This window comes from Leuciscus leuciscus (assembly GCF_965113295.1).
Source record: "Leuciscus leuciscus genome assembly, chromosome: 5".
Classification (NCBI taxonomy): Eukaryota; Metazoa; Chordata; class Actinopteri; order Cypriniformes; family Leuciscidae; genus Leuciscus; species Leuciscus leuciscus.
The window spans coordinates 53,656,636-53,673,415 of record NC_138729.1 but is presented as its reverse complement, the minus strand read 5'-3'; positions in this window follow the sequence as shown (position 1 = coordinate 53,673,415).

The following is a 16,780-nucleotide window of genomic DNA, read 5'->3' as shown; positions in this document are numbered from 1 at the left end:
ACACGATCAAAAGCTTTCTCCTGATCTAGAGAAAGCAGACCAAAATCAACATTATATATCCCAGCATAATCCATAATGTCTCTCATTAAAAACAAATTATCATAAATAGACCTTTTTGGTATACAGTATGTTTGGTCTTTCTGTACTAACACATCAAGAACACCTTTAAGTCTGTTAGCCAAACACTTAGATAAAATTTTATAATCGGAACATAAAACAGCTACTGGTCTCCAGTTCTTAAGTAGACAAAGATCTCCCTTCTTTGGGATCAAAGAGAGCACTGCTCGTTGGCAGCTTTTTGGTAGAACCTCAGCTTTATAACTTTCTTGTAAAACTGTAAAAAAGTCTCTTCCGATTATTCCCCAAAAAGTTTTATAAAATTCTGCTGGTAAACCATCGATTCCTGGTGCACGACCAGATGAAAGTTGATTCACTGCTTTTGTAACTTCCTCAAATGTCAGATCAGAGTCCAAGTTCTTTACATTTTCTTCATCCAGCACAGGCAAATTATTAAAAAGTTCATCCACGACTTCACTTCCTGTGCACTCTTTACCATATAAGTCCACATAAAAATCAACAGCAAGTCTCCGCATTTCCAAAGGATCAGAAGTAACATTCCCATCAGGTGTGCGTAATGCATGCATATAATTAGTATGACAACACTTCTTATTCAAATTAAAAAAGAATTTCGTGGGAGCATCCATATCATGCAATGAAACAAAATGTGATCTCACAAGAGCTCTATTTACCTTTTCATTTAACATATTACTTAACTCCTGTCTCTTTTGACTAAGATCATCTTGTACATTAACATCATTTTGATCAATTAACATATTTTGAATTTTTAGAATATCTTTCTCTAATTTGGCCATTTCTTGTTTAATTTGACATGCAGTATGTGCCATAAATTGTTGACAGAAAAGCTTAATCTGCGTTTTACCTATTTCCCACCACTGAAGCAGATTTTCATAATCATTTTTATCTTCAACCCAACAATTCCAAAACATTTTAAAATTCTCATAAAAATTAACATCCTGAATTAATTTGATATCAAAACGCCAATAAAAGAATTGTGGTTTTGTTTCTGATAAAACAACATTCACTGTAATGAGCTGATGATCAGAGATAATACAAGGTGTGATAGATGCACCAATCACCCGATTACTTTGATTTTTATATAAATAAAATCGATCCAAACGAGCCGCACTAACTCTACCTACTGCCACTTTAATCCAGCTATATTGTCTCACTTTTTTATTTTTTTCCCTCCACACATCTACTAGCCCCAACTGAGTGATTATTGCTTTCAAAACTTTAGCAGAAGGAGGATGTGGTTCTTCTCCATTCCTATCAAGAACAAAATCAAGGGTGCAATTAAAATCTCCTCCTATAATTAATAAATCATCTTGTGAAAGAGAAAAAAGAGTATTTTTAAGCATCTCAAAAAGCTTAATTCTGTCCCTACCAATATTTGGCGCATAAATATTTACAAAGACAAAACATAAATCTTTTATTTTAGCTTTAATTAGAAGAAGTCGCCCCTTTTCCAATTCACTAATTGATAGAATGTTTACATCTAACTCAGAAGAAAACAAAATTGCCACCCCTGCACTTAAATTTGTCCCATGGCTAAGAAAACACTGACCATCAGACCACAAACCCCAATCTACTTCATTATTTATGTCACTGTGTGTTTCTTGTAGGAACATCACATTAATTTCTTTTAGCTTTATACTTTCTTTTAACAATGACCATTTATTACTTGCCCTAATCCCATTTACATTTAAGGACCCCACTCTTAGGACATCCATAATAAAATAGGGTATGAAAGCAGAAAGAAACAGTATTGTGAGAAGAAAAACAAGAAAAGGACAGATACCCATCGTGCACTTATTTTAGTTTACCTCTCACAGCCCGGCGTTTCGCCTTGCCTGATTTTACTCCATGCCTAATTGTTGTTATGTATTTTTTTAATCGAAACCTTTTCTGCTGGGATAACACTTCTAGGCTGCATTCCTGTCTCACATTCATAACAGATAGCACAAATTTGTCTAAATCTGGAAAAAATTTACCGATGTCAACACTTTTGCCCTTTGTCTCATCCAGAAAAGCATTAATCTGCTCAACTGTATACAAATCACTTCCACAATTTGCCACATCAAAGTCCGCACATGAATCATCATCTCTACAACTCTCTAAAGTTGCTTCTGACATATCATCCATTTCTTCACTTTGCCCATCATTCGTCTCATTATCCTGTACTAGGCCACCACAAACATCACTCCTACCAACATCACTAGGCCTACTACAACTTGGAACCTCAACATCAGCGACAGTATTTTCAGAAACATTTGGCCTTACCTCGATACTCGTATCTGCCTTTTCAGGTTGTTGTGGTGTTCTTTCCTTCACAATCTGCGGCCTTTCAGATGTTTCAGTTGGGCCTTCCACTTCAGTATTACGCGCTTTATGCGGGCAGGTGAAACGTTTATGACCAATATCTCCGCATTCGAAACAACGCAAAGTCTCCGTACTAGCGTACACCATATACGCACTCTCACCGTGAGATATCCGAAAAGATACATCAAGCGTTTTAGTGGGAGAGCTCAAAAACATATAAACGTGTCTCCTGAAAGATAACACGTGTTTCAGTGCGGCGTTTTTACAACCGAGCGGAATTTCTTTTATAGCGCCGGCAATTTTGCCAAATCTAGTCAGCTCTTTAATAATATTCTCATTACCAACGAATGGGGGCACGTTAGAAATGACAATTTTCGTTGCCGGTGCCGACAATGGTGTAATAGGCACATACGTTTCATTAACCCAAATTCCGCTTTCAATCAAGTTTTTTACTTGATTTTCATTTTTCAAAAAGACGACGACTGCCTTATTCATTCTAGAAGCAGAACTAATATTTTCATTGCCAACCTTAGCTCCTACAGCAAGGAGAACATCCTCAATAGAGGTATTCGCCTCCGACGCACACCTGAAACCATTCCGGAGGGTGAGAGGCGACGCTCCCCCCGCAGGGGTAGACATCATACTGCCTCACACACACACACCACGCGATATAACCTTAAAACTACCCTAAAACCAAGAAACGTGCTCGGAGAGGTAAAACAAAGAAAAAAACACCTCAAAAGAGAAAGAAAGAAAATAAGTAATAATATAGAAGGAAAAGGAAAAAACACAGCTTGAAAAAAAAGCAAAGCGCTCTCCTACACGTGTCTCTCACACACGCACCCACTCCCAGCATCCACTCCGACAGAGAGAGAGAGAGAGAGAGAGAGAGAGAGAGAGAGTGAGTGTGAGTGTTTGTGTGTGTGTGTGTGTGTGTGTGTGTGTGTGTGTGTGTGTGTGTGTGTGTGTGTGTGTGTGTGTGTGTGTGTGTGTGTGTGTGTGTGTGTGTGAGAGTGTGAGTTAGTGTGAGTGTGAGAGAGAGAGAGTGTGTGAGTGAGTTAGAAAGAGTGTGTGAGTGAACGAGAGAGTGAGAGAGTGAGTGAGAGAGAGAGAGAGTGAGAGAGAGTGAGTGTGTGTGTGTGTGTGTGTGTGTGTGTGTGTGTGTGTGTGTGTGTGTGTGAGTGAGTGAGTGTGAGTGTGAGAGAGAGAGAGAGTGTGTGAGTGAGTTAGAAAGAGTGTGTGTGAGTGAACGATTGTGTGATAGAGAGAGTGTGTGTGTGTGTGTGTGTGTGTGTGTGTGTGTGTGTGTGTGTGTGTGTGTGTGTGTGTGTGTGTGTGTGTGTGTGTGAGAGAGAGAGTGAGTGAGTTAGAAAGAGAGAGTGTGAGTGAACGAGTGAGAGTGTGTGTGAGTGAACGAGTGAGAGAGAGTGTGTGTGTGTGTGTGTGTGTGTGTGTGTGTGTGTGTGTGTGTGAGTGAGTGAGTGAGTGTTTGTGTGTGTGTGAGTGAGTGTTGTGTGTGTGTGTGTGTGTGTGTGTGTGTGTGTGTGTGTGTGTGTGTGTGTGTGTGTGTGTGTGTGTGTGTGTGTGTGTGTGTGTGTGTGTGAGTGTGTGTGTGTGTGTGAGAGAGAGAGAGTGAACGAACGACTGAGTGTGTGTGAGAGAGAGTGTGTGTGTGTGTGTGTGTGTGTGTGTGTGTGTGTGTGTGTGTGTGTGTGTGTGTGTGTGTGTGTGTGTGTGTGTGTGTGTGAGAGAGAGAGAGCGTGTGTGTGTGTGTGTGAGAGAGAGAGAGAGAGTGTTAGTGAGTGAGTGAGAGAGAGTGTGAGTGAATGTGTTAGTGTGTGTGAGAAAGAGAGTGTGAGTGTGAAGTCAAGTCACCTTTATTTATGTGAAGTTCACAGCGTAATTTCGGGAGGAGTGAACCCTTCTAATCTTTCGATTAACCGCAAGAGTGTATAAGCCGCTCGATCCCTCGCTCGGGTCCCTCCTCCTCCCCCGCTCCACCTGCACAGTTCAGGCTTCTGCTACTATACTCCTCATCCAGCATTAGTGTTCCTCTCGAGGGTTTACCTCAACTTCCTCCAGTCCCTCCACTGCGCACAGCAAGCCAAACACGCTTAACCTTATTAGCTTACAGATTATATATAACTCGTGAAATATAGCTTTCTACTTTACAGATTGTTTCAAAGCAGCTTATGAACATACAGGCAGGTCGGCCCGAATGCAATGATTAGATGAACATTTGAAGGTCCTGCAACTGAAGATATACACATATAACATATCAATACATTTAGAGCTCTTAGTGATTGCTGTCAGAAACAAGCCCTGCCTTTACTGTTAGAATAATGATGAGCTGAAGCGCTGAGCATTAATATTAATATTCCAGCTTTCATCTCGTGCACCTGCAGCGACAGACGTGTTTCTGTGTGAAGTTTCTCTTCACACACGCGTGTTTGAACACACAGATGTTTCCGACCAGAAGAATCAGTCAAAGCCTCGTCTGATGTGATCAGTCACAATAATCAAACCATTTTGACAAAATATAAAAAAAATTCTCATTCCATTAATTTGCCATCATTCTTTTAAAAATATATCATTTATGAAATGTATCATTTTACACACACACACACACACACACACACACACACACACACACACACACACACACACACACACACACACACACACACACACACACACACATATACAGTGGGGAGAACAAGTATTTGATACACTGCCGATTTTGCAGGTTTTCCCACTTACAAAGCATGTAAAAGTCTGTAATGTTTATCATAGGTACTCTTCAACTGTGAGTGACGGAATCTAAAACAAAAATCCAGAAAATCACATTGTATGATTTTTAAGTAATTAATTTGCATTTTATTACATGGCATAAGCATTTGATACAGTTGCCAGAACTAACATCTTGATGTAGGTCTGGCTTGCCAGGCTAGCTGGAAGACCCAGCCACGACCCATCTTCAATGCTCTTACTGAGGGAAGGAGGTTGTTGACCAAGATCTCGCGATACATGGCCCCATCCATCCTCCCCTCAATACGGTGCCGTCGTCCTGTCCCCTTTGCAGAAAAGCATTCCCAAAGAATGATGTTTCCACCTCCATGCTTCACGGTTGGGATGGTGTTCTTGGGGTTGTACTCATCCTTCTTCTTCCTCCAAACACAGCGAGTGGAGTTTAGACCAAAAAGCTCTATTTCTGTCTAATCAGACCACATGACCTCCTCCCATTCCTCCTCTGGATCATCCAGATGGTCATTGGCAAACTTCAGACGGGCCTGGACATGCGCTGGCTTGAGCAGGGGGACCTTGCGTGCTCTGCAGGATTTTAATCCATGACGGTGTAGTGTGTTACTAATGGTTTTCTTTGAGACTGTGGTCCCAGCTCTCTTCAGGTCATTGACCAGGTCCTGCCGTGTAGTTCTGGGCTGATCCCTCACCTTCCTCATGATCATTGATGCCCCACGAGGTGAGATCTTGCATGGTGCTCCAGACCGAGGGAGATTGACCGTCATCTTGAACTTCTTCCATTTTCTAATAATTGCACCAACAGTTGTTGCCTTCTCACCAAGCTGCTTGCCTATTGTCCTGTAGCCCATCCCAGCCTTGTGCAGGTCTACAATTTTATCCCTGATGTCCTTACACAGCTCTCTGGTCTTGGCCATTGTGGAGAGGTTGGAGTCTGTTTGATTGAGTGTGTGGACAGGTGTCTTTTGTACAGGTAACGAGTTCAAACAGGTGCAGTTAATACATGTAATGAGTGGAGAACAGGAGGGCTTCTTAAAGAAAAAACTAACAGGTCTGTGAGAGCCGGAATTCTTACTGGTTGGTAGGTGATCAAATACTTATGTCATGCAATAAAATGCAAATTAATTATTTAAAAATCATACAGTGTGATTTTCTGGATTTTTGTTTTAGATTCTGTCTCTCACAGTTGAAGAGTACCTATGATACAAATTACAGACCTCTACATACTTTGTAAGTGGGAAAACCAGCAAAATCGGCAGTGTATCAAATACTTGTTCTCCCCACTGTATATAGTTTACATTTAATATGTCTTGACAAATCTGACTGTTCTTGAAATGGACAGTTTATACTTTGCAGGTTTAAATTGAACTACATTTCAGTTAAGTTTCCAGACTCCAGCCCTGCATTAATGAAGTGAAAATCATGTGAAATATGAATCATTGAGAGCATCAAGGAGAAACTCCTGCTGAGAAACACTCACATCAGTGTGTAAACCAGCATTTGATTCATTAGCCTGTTTCTAAATGACTTCAGTTTAACATCTTTGCTCTTCCTTTAAGATCCAACTAAATCTTTAAAGGGGTGGGATAATGTCTTTTTCACAAGATGTAAAATAAGTCTCTGATGTATCCAGAGTGTGTGTGTGTGAAGTTTTAGCTCCATATACCCCACAGATATTTTTATTTAGCATGTTAGAATTGTCAATTTTTGAGGGTGAGCAAAAACACACAGTTTTGTGTGTGTCCCTTTAAATGCAAATGAGCTGCTGCTCCCGGTACAGGGGGCGGAGCTTCAAGAGCTTGTGTGTGTGTGTGTGTGTGTGTGTGTGTGTGTGTGTGTGTGTGTGTGTGTGTGTGTGTGTGTGTGTGTTAGCAGCTCCGATTACCTCACACACACACACTGAACATTTCAAACACTTTCAGCCTTTTATGTTCAAACCGGAGTCAGACAAAGATGGAGAGACTCAAGAAGAAGTGACAACATGTAGAAGCAACAGGACATTTCTGAACGGTTAGTTGATGGATTTATGTAGATTATGTGTAGTTATCTTCTAGTCATTGATTAGCATATTCTGTCATGATAATCTATAAATCGTGTTCTGGGGGTGGGGCTTATGTAAATTCTAGAGTTGGTGATGTCACTAACCCGGGAGGAATGTGGTGTAGTCTCTACCAGCCGTTTGTTGTAGTTCTTAAAAAGCGATTTCTGTAAAAGTAAATATCTCCCTTTGCTTTGATGAGCGTTGTAACTTTGCAGATGTTGTTTATGCTCAAACAGCAACATTACACACTAACTAAAGTTAGAAAAGTCAAATCATAATCAACCACTCCTTAAATATTCACTCGATAACGCCTCGGTTACGACTGTAACCTCGGTTCCCTGAAGAGGGAACGAGCGTTGCGTCGAAAAGCTGACGCTATGGGAACGCTTTGCGTGATGACGTCTTGAAGCACATGTAAAATCAGTCCAATGGTGTGGCGGAACGTCAGAGGCGGGTGACGTCACGTACCAGGAAGCTATAAAAGCCGGCCCGAAACAGAAAACGAAAGCTTCGTAAAGTCTGAAGTCGCGCTGACAGGCATGAAGGAGATATGGCAAGGCGACGCAACGCTCGTTCCCTCTTCAGGGAACCGAGGTTACAGTCGTAACCGAGGCGTTCCCTTTCAAGGGAACTCCCGTTGCGTCGAAAAGCTGACGCTATGGGAACGTCTATACCAACGCCTCCATAGCTACAAATGTCTGTCCTGTGTGTAATCATGTGAGCAGCACTAAGAAGACAAAACATGAGACCCTAGAGTAGAGTCTAAATCCAGAGAGTAGAACCTGACGAAGGTGTGCGGTGAGGACCAGCCTGCCGCATCACAGACGTCCTGTAACGATACTCCTGATATAAGGGCCTTAGAGGCCGCCATACTCCTAGTAGAGAGCGACCGGACAGCCAAAGGAGAAGGCTGTCCAGCCGCCTCATAAGCCAGTGAGATAGTCTCAACCACCCACTTGCTCATCCTTTGCTTAGACACTGGACCTCCCTTGTTAGGGGAGCAAAAGTCACTTTTACGCCACAGGGCAGCTCTGTGGACATACGCGTCTAACGCCCGAACAGGGCAAAGCAAATTATTCGCCTCCTAGTCCGATTTCGAAAGGGAGGAGGACCTCCAAGTGCCACGAAGGAAACGAGATACCAAGGGGTCTTTCCCCACAGACATTCCACCCAAAGGACTGTGGTAAGCACCTATGGCCGCCACATAGACCTTTAAAGTGGACGGGGTCAGACCTGCAGTGAACCGTTCCTGCAGGAACTCCAGCACTGTACCAATTGGGCAGTGGACTGGGTCCAACCGACGGTCACTACACCAAGAAGTGAATACTCTCCACTTCAGGGCATAAAGTTTCCTCGTGGAGGGAGCTCTGGACTGTAGAATGGTCTCAACAACCTCGGTTGAGAGACCTGACTCTATGAGCTGGGCCCCCTCAGAGGCCAAGCCCACAGGTTCCACAGTTCTGGCCGAGGGTGAAATATCGAGCCCTCTGCCTGGGACAGAAGGTCCCTCCTGACGGGTAACTCCAGAGGATGCCCGTCGAGGAGGGACACAAGATCGGGAAACCATACTCTGCCCGGCCAGCGCGGGGCTATAAAAAGCAGGCAAACCCGGTCCCTGCGAACTCTTTCCAGAACTCCCGGGAGCAGAGCAACTGGGGGAAAGGCGTACAGACGTAGCCTCGGCCACGTCTGTACCATAGCATCCAGTCCCAGAGGAGCTGGATGCGTGAAGGAGAACCAAAGTGGACAGTGAGACGTCTCTCGAGACGCAAACAGATCCACTTATAATTTCCATATCAGCTCCACCACCTCGGGGGTGGAGCCACCATTCCCCGGGCCTCGGCCCCTGTCTCGACAGAGTGTCTGCTCCTATATTCTGGACCCCGGGGATGTAGGCTGCCTTGAGTGACAGCAACTTCCCCTGGGACCACAAGAGGATATGGCATGCCAGCGCAAACCCCCTTGATATAGGCGACTACCGACGTGTTGTCCGTATGTACTACACATGGTGTCCCCTGAGACCTGTGATAAAGCTCCTCAGAGCCCGGAAGACAGCTAACATCTCTAGGCTATAGAATGCCAGGAACGATGATGGTCTTCCCACAGACCTTGAGATGAGCGACCCTCAGGATCGCTCCCCAACCCGTGAGGGAAGCATCCGTCGTTAGCAGTTTGCGACGACAAGGAGCTCCCAGCACTGGGCCCTGGGACAGGAACCAAGGTTTCTTCCACATAACCAAGGCACGTAGGCATCACCGCGTGACCTTGATTGTGCGAAATGGGTTGCCCCTCGGGGAAAAACCCTCTGGTCCTGAGCCACCACTGCAGGGGCCTCATGTGCAGCAGTCCAAAAGGTATCCCGTTGGAAGCTGCTGCCATGAGACCCAACAGTCTCTGGAACTGTTTGACAGTGAGTAGCTGGCCTAGCTTTACACTTCTCACAGCTGCCCGGATGGAATCGAAGCGTGGCGATGACAGGCGCGCCTGCATCGACACTGAATCCCAAACCACGCCTAAAAAAGTGGTCCTCTAAAATGGAGAAAGCACACTCTTCTTGGCGTTCAGCCGTAACCCCAACTCTTTCATATGGGCGAGAACAACATCTCGATGTTGAACCGCCATCTAATGCGACTGAGCTAAAATCAACCAATCGTCGATGTAGTTCGTGATGCGAATACCCCGGAGGCGCAGAGGCGCCAGAGCTGCATCCACGCATTTGGTGAAAGTGCGGGGTGATAAAGCCAGGCCGAATGGAAGAACTCGATATTGGTATGCTTTGCCCCCAAAAGCAAACCTCAGGAACTTCCAATGACACGGACGGATGGAAATATGCGTCCTTGAGGTCTATCGTGACAAACCAGTCCTCGGACCTGATCTGTGGCACGATTTGTCTCAAGGTTAACATTTTGAACTTGAGCTGCATGTACTCGTACAGAACTCGAAGATCTAAAATGGGACGCAATCCCCCGTCCTTTTTTGGAACTATGAAGTACCGGTTGTAAAACCCGGTTTCCCTGTTGGAGGGGGGTACATATTCTATGGCCCCTTTCTCTAACAGAGTGTTTACTTCCTGTTCCATAACCAGAACCTGCTCGGGGCCCACCACTGTGGGCAGGACCCCCATAAACCGCGGTGGGCGTTAATAGAATTGTATCTAATACCCTTTTTCCACGGTCTGCAGGACCCAACGAGAAACATTTGACAGTAGCTTCCACGCTGTCAAAGATTCTACTAGAGGTACCAGTCTCTCGAGACTGGTTTCTGGATTTTGTTGCTGTTGAGTAGTCGGTTCGTCGCCCTGTAACGGCGCACCGGCAGGGAACGACCAAACAGACTGCTCCAGCACCCTCCTCAGAGGGGGCGGGCATCCCGAGGCCACTACGTTTCCGGGTGGACCTTGAGATATGTGCTCGCCGGAGACCGCTGCGCCCTGTAACACCGGAGGCGGCAGGGTTGGCAGAACGGTCCCCTGAGGGCACCGAAGAGAGACGGCACCGTATTTTTCTCCTGCTGTTGAGTAGTCGGTTCGTCGCCCTGTAACGGCGCACCGGCAGGGAACGACCAAACAGACTGCTCTAGCACCCTCCTCAGAGGGGGCGGGCATCCCGAGGCCACTACGTTTCCGGGTGGACCTTGAGATATGTGCTCGCCGGAGACCGCTGCGCCCTGTAACACCAGAGGTGGCAGGGTTGGCAGAACGGTCCCCTGAGGGCACCGAAGAGAGACGGGCACCGTGAAAAGAGGTGTTAACCGCTCTGCTTCGGGGGGACTACCCTCATTTGTCCTGAGCCCTCAGACATCAGGACTTTTTCCCAGCAGCCTTCTTGGCGGTAATAACGGTCCGCAGATCCGTTTTACCCCTCGAAGACTGCTGGGTTTGAGAGCGCCCTCCGTGTCCCCGAGATTTTTGTGGGGGAGCACGAGAGGACACACTCTGTTTTTGAGTGGCACGATGTTCAGCGCTCTTTTTAGAGGAGTGAGGCTGCTCCCGCTCAGCAGCCTCAATGAAAGAACGGCGGGGGAGAAGTTTTTGTAATGCAGCTGCCTGTTTAGCAGCTTCCTGAGATTTAGCTACCGCACTGTTTACTGCATCACCAAATAAACCAACAGTGGAAACCGGAGCATCTAAGAGAACGTGCTTTTCTTTCTCTTTTATATCGCTCAAATTGAGCCACAGATGCCTCTCAGTGGCCACCAGGGCTGCCATAGACCGCCCGATTGATTTAGCGGTCTCCTTGGTGGCCCTGAGAGACAGATCTGTGGCTCTGCGTAGTTCAGCCACTGTGTCAGGACCAATTCCCCCGCCCTCCTCTAAATCCCCCAATAATTCTGCCTGATAGGCTTGCATAATAGACATCGTATGCAGACACGCTGCCTTGACCAGCGGCTGCATACGATTTATGAACCAGAGATGATGTGAATTTTACTGGCTTAGAGGGAAGTGAAGGAGCTTTCAGGGAAGATGCCGTTGCTGGAGAGAGATAGCTCGCAAGCGTCTCCTCCACCTTCGGCATCTCCCCATAACCATATTCTTTATATTTGTGAATGGAAGAATAGTGGGATGTTTGTGGTGCATACACTCTGTATGAAACCGGTTTTCCCCACGATTTCGACACCTCGGTGTGGAGATCGGGGAAAAACGGAAGGCTTCTTCGCTGAGGCTGTGTACGAGATGGCAGGAAGCGTTCGTCAAGCTTACTTTTCGAACGAACGTCCTGCCTATCCTCTGGCCACTCAATAGATAGTCTGTCAACTGCTCTAGTAATAACATCGAGCAGTTCCTCAAACGCATGAGACTGAGGTGGCGAATCCTCAGACTCAGCTTCAATACTCACAACATCCAACTCCTCAGAGCTGGACAGTTGCAGTATTGGTGCCTCTATCGGGGGGGAAGAAACCGCAATGCGTGCTTCCACACCCTGATGAGAGGCACTGGATCTGTCAGATTGATGCTGAGATAAGGCAGAGCCCGTCTCAACATCCACTGACAGATCCATTTGCGAACCCCAGGTCTGAGATCGCCGCCGAGCCTCAGCCGCGGCGGGACCCGAGCCCTCGGGAACGCGATCGGGATTGAACCGAGCCAAGCGGGATCGGAGCGTGCGCAATGGAAGCGCGTCGCAATGCACACAGTCACCACCCTCGAGTGCTGACTGGGCATGCTCCTCACCCAAACAAACAACACAAAGAGTGTGAGTATCACCTCCCGTTAAATAACGCGGGCAGGGATGGACACACACTCTAAACTGCTGCTTGCTCGCCATACTGAATATATATATATAATATAGACAGACAACACCAAATAACAAGGACAGATTCAACACAGAGCGCAACTGAAGACTCAGAAAGCTTTCGTTTTCTGTTTCGGGCCGGCTTTTATAGCTTCCTGGTACGTGACGTCACCCGCCTCTGACGTTCCGCCACACCATTGGACTGATTTTACATGTGCTTCAAGACGTCATCACGCAAAGCGTTCCCATAGCGTCAGCTTTTCGACGCAACGGGAGTTCCCTTGAAAGGGAACTTACTATATCATTGTAGGACAGCAAACTAAACTGGCTTTTATAGGGGAGGAAAAACTTTCTGTTCTGTTACTGATGTCATCGATCACTTCATAATTTGGCATATAATGTAATCTTAGTTCCCTTTCAAGGGAACTTGCGTTGCGTCGAATTGACGCTATGGGGAACGCTTTGCGTGATGACGTCTTGAAGCCCATGTAAAATCAGTCCAATGGTGTGGCGGAACGTCAGAGGCGGGTGACGTCACGTACCAGGAAGCTATAAAAGCCGGCCCGAAACAGAAAACGAAAGCTTTCTGAGTCTTCAGTTGCGCTCTGTGTGAAATCTGTCTGTATATTTGGTGTTGTCTGTCTATATCATATATATATATATATTCAGTATGGCGAGCAAGCAGCAGTTTAGAGTGTGTGTCCATCCCTGCCCGCGTTATTTAACGGGAGGTGATACTCACGCTCTTTGTGTTGTTTGTTTGGGTGAGGGGCATTGCGACGCGCTTCCATTGCGTTCGCTCCGATCCCGCTTGGCTCGGTTCAATCCCGATCGCGTTCCCCAGGGCTCTGGTCCCGCCGCTGCCGAGGCACGGCGGCAATCACAGACCTGGGGTTCGCAAATGGATCTATCAGTGGATGTTGAGACGGGCTCTGCCTTATCTCAGCCTCCTTCTGATAGATCCAGTGCCTCTCATCAGGGTGTGGAAGCACGCGTTGCGGTTTCTTCCCCCCCGATGGAGGCACCAATACTGCAATTGTCCAGCTCTGAGGAGTTGGACGTTGTTAGTATTGACGCTGAGTCTGAGGATTCGCCACCTCAGTCTCATGCGTTTGAAGAATTGCTTGATGTTATCACTAGAGCTGTCGAGCGATTATCTATTGAGTGGCCAGAAGATAGGCAGGGCGCTCGTTCGAAAAGCAAGCTCGACGAACGTTTCCTGCCATCTCATGCACAGCCTCAGTGCAGAAGCCTTCCGTTTTTCCCCGATCTCCACACCGAGGTGTCGAGATCGTGGGGGAAACCAGTGTCATATCGAGTGTATACTGCACAAACATCACACTATTCATCCATTCACAATTATAAAGAGCATGGTTATGGGGAGATGCCGAGGGTGGAAGAGACGGTCGCGAGCTATCTCTCTCCAGCAACGGCATCTTCTCTGAAGGCTCCTGCACTTCCATCCAAGCCAGTAAAAGTTACATCTTCCCTGGTTCATAAAGCTTATGCCGCCGCCGGTCAAGCTGCAGCGTGTTTACATACCATGTCCATAATGCAGGCTTACCAGGCTGAGTTATTGGGTGATTCTGAGGATGGCGGGGTATTAGTGCTGATACGGTGTCTGAACTGCGTAGAGCCACAGATTTGTCTCTCAGGGCCACCAAGGAGACGGCTAAATCCATCGGCCGCTCTATGGCAGCCCTGGTGGCCACTGAGAGGCATCTGTGGCTCAACTTAAGTGACATAAAGGACAAAGAAAAACATGTTCTTTTAGATGCACCAGTATCCACTCAAGGGTTATTTGGAGATGCAGTTAACAGTGCTGTAGCTAAATCACAAGAAGCTTCAAAACAGGCAGCTGCACTTCAGAAACTTCTCCCCCGCCGTTCTTTCATTGAGGCTGCTGAGCGGGAGCAGCCTCACTCATCTAAAAAGAGCGCTGTGCACCGTGCCACTCAGAAACAGAGCGTTTCCTCCCGTGCTCCCCCACAAAAAGCTCGGGACACGGAGGGCGCTCTCAAACCCAGCAGTCTTCGAGGGGTAAAACGGATCTGCGGACCGTTATTACCGCCAAGAAGGCTGCTGGGAAAAAGTCCTGATGTCTGAGGGCTCAGGACAAATGAGGGTAGTCCCCCCGAAGCAGAGCGGTTAACAACTCTCTTCGGTGCCCTCAGGGGACCGTTCTGCCAACCCTGCCGCCTCCGGTGTTACAGGGCGCAGCGGTCTCCGGCGAGCACATATCTCAAGGTCCACCCGGAAACGTAGTGGCCTCGGGATGCCCGCCCCCTCTGAGGAGGGTGCTAGAGCAGTCTGTTCGGTCGTTCCCTGCCGGTGCGCCGTTACAGGGCGACGAACCGACTACTCAACAGCAGGAAAAAAATACGGTGCCGTCTCTTTTCGGTGCCCTCAGGGGACCGTTCTGCCAACCCTGCCGCCTCCGGTGTTACAGGGCGCAGCGGTCTCCGGCGAGCACATATCTCAAGGTCCACCCGGAAACGTAGTGGCCTCGGGATGCCCGCCCCCTCTGAGGAGGGTGCTAGAGCAGTCTGTTCGGTCGTTCCCTGCCGGTGCGCCGTTACAGGGTGACGAACCGACTACTCAACAGCAACACAATCCAGAAACCAGTCTCGAGAGGCTGGTACCTCTAGTAGAATCTTTGACAGCGTGGAAGCTACTGTCAAATGTTTCTCGTTGGGTCCTGCAGACCGTGGCAAAAGGGTATCAGATACAATTCTAGAAACGCCCAACTCGGTTTATGGGGGTCCTGCCCACAGTGGTGGGCCCCGAGCAGGTTCTGGTTATGGAACAGGAAGTAAACACTCTGTTAGAGATAGGGGCCATAGAATATGTACCTCCCTCCGACAGGGAAACCGGGTTTTACAGCCGGTACTTCATAGTTCCAAAGAAGGACGGGGGATTGCGTCCCATTTTAGATCTTCGAGTTCTGAACAAGTCATTCATTCAGCTCAAGTTCAAAATGTTAACATTGAGACAAATCGTGTCACAGATCAGGTCCGAGGACTGGTTTGTCACGATAGACCTCAAGGACGCATATTTCCATATTTCCATCCGTCCTTGTCATTGGAAGTTCCTGAGGTTTGCTTTCGGGGGCAAAGCATACCAATATCGAGTTCTTCCATTCGGCCTGGCTTTATCACCCCGCACTTTCACCAAATGCGTGGATGCAGCTCTGGCGCCTCGGCGCCTCCAGGGTATTCGCATCATGAACTACATCGACGATTGGTTGATTTTAGCTCAGTCGCATCAGTTGGCGGTTCAACATCGAGATGTTGTTCTCGCCCACATGAAAGAGCTGGGGTTACGGCTGAACGCCAAGAAGAGTGTGCTTTCTCCACTTCAGAGGACCACTTTTTTAGGCGTGGTTTGGGATTCAGTGTCGATGCAGGCGCGCCTGTCACCGCCACGTGTAGATTCCATCCTTGCAGCTGTGAAAAGTGTAAAGCTAGGCCAGCTACTCACTGTCAAACAGTTCCAGAGACTGCTGGGTCTCATGGCAGCAGCTTCCAACGGGATACCTTTTGGACTACTGCACATGAGGCCCCTGCAGTGGTGGCTCAGGACCAGAGGGGTTTCCCCGAGGGGCAACCCATTTCGCACAATCAAGGTCACGCGGCGATGCCTACGTGCCTTGGTTATGTGGAAGAAACCTTGGTTCCTGTCCCAGGGCCCAGTGCTGGGAGCTCCTTGTCGTCGCAAACTGCTAACGACGGATGCTTCCCTCACGGGTTGGGGAGCGATCCTGAGGGTCGCTCATCTCAAGGTCTGTGGGAAGACCATCATCGTTCCTGGCATTCTATAGCCTAGAGATGTTAGCTGTCTTCCGGGCTCTGAGGAGCTTTATCACAGGTCTCAGGGGACACCATGTGTTAGTACATACGGACAACACGTCGGTAGTCGCCTATATCAACCACCAAGGGGGTTTGCGCTCGCGCCCATTATCCAATCTGGCACGCCATATCCTCTTGTGGTCCCAGGGGAAGTTGCTGTCACTCAGGGCAGCCTACCTCCCCGGGGTTCAGAATATAGGAGCAGACACTCTGTCGAGACAGGGGCCGAGGCCCGGGGAATGGAAGCTCCACCCCGAGGTGGTGGAGCTGATATGGAGGGACTTTGGTCTCCCTCACGCATCCAGCTCCTCTGGGACTGGATGCTATGGTATAGACGTGGCCGAGGCTACGTCTGTACGCTTTTCCCCCAGTGGCTCTGCTCCCGGGAGTTCTGGAGAGAGTTCGCAGGGACCGGGTTTTCCTGCTTCTTCTTAGCCCTGCGTTGCCGGGCAGAGTATGGTTTCCCGATCTTGTGTCCCTCCTCGACGGGCATCCTCTGG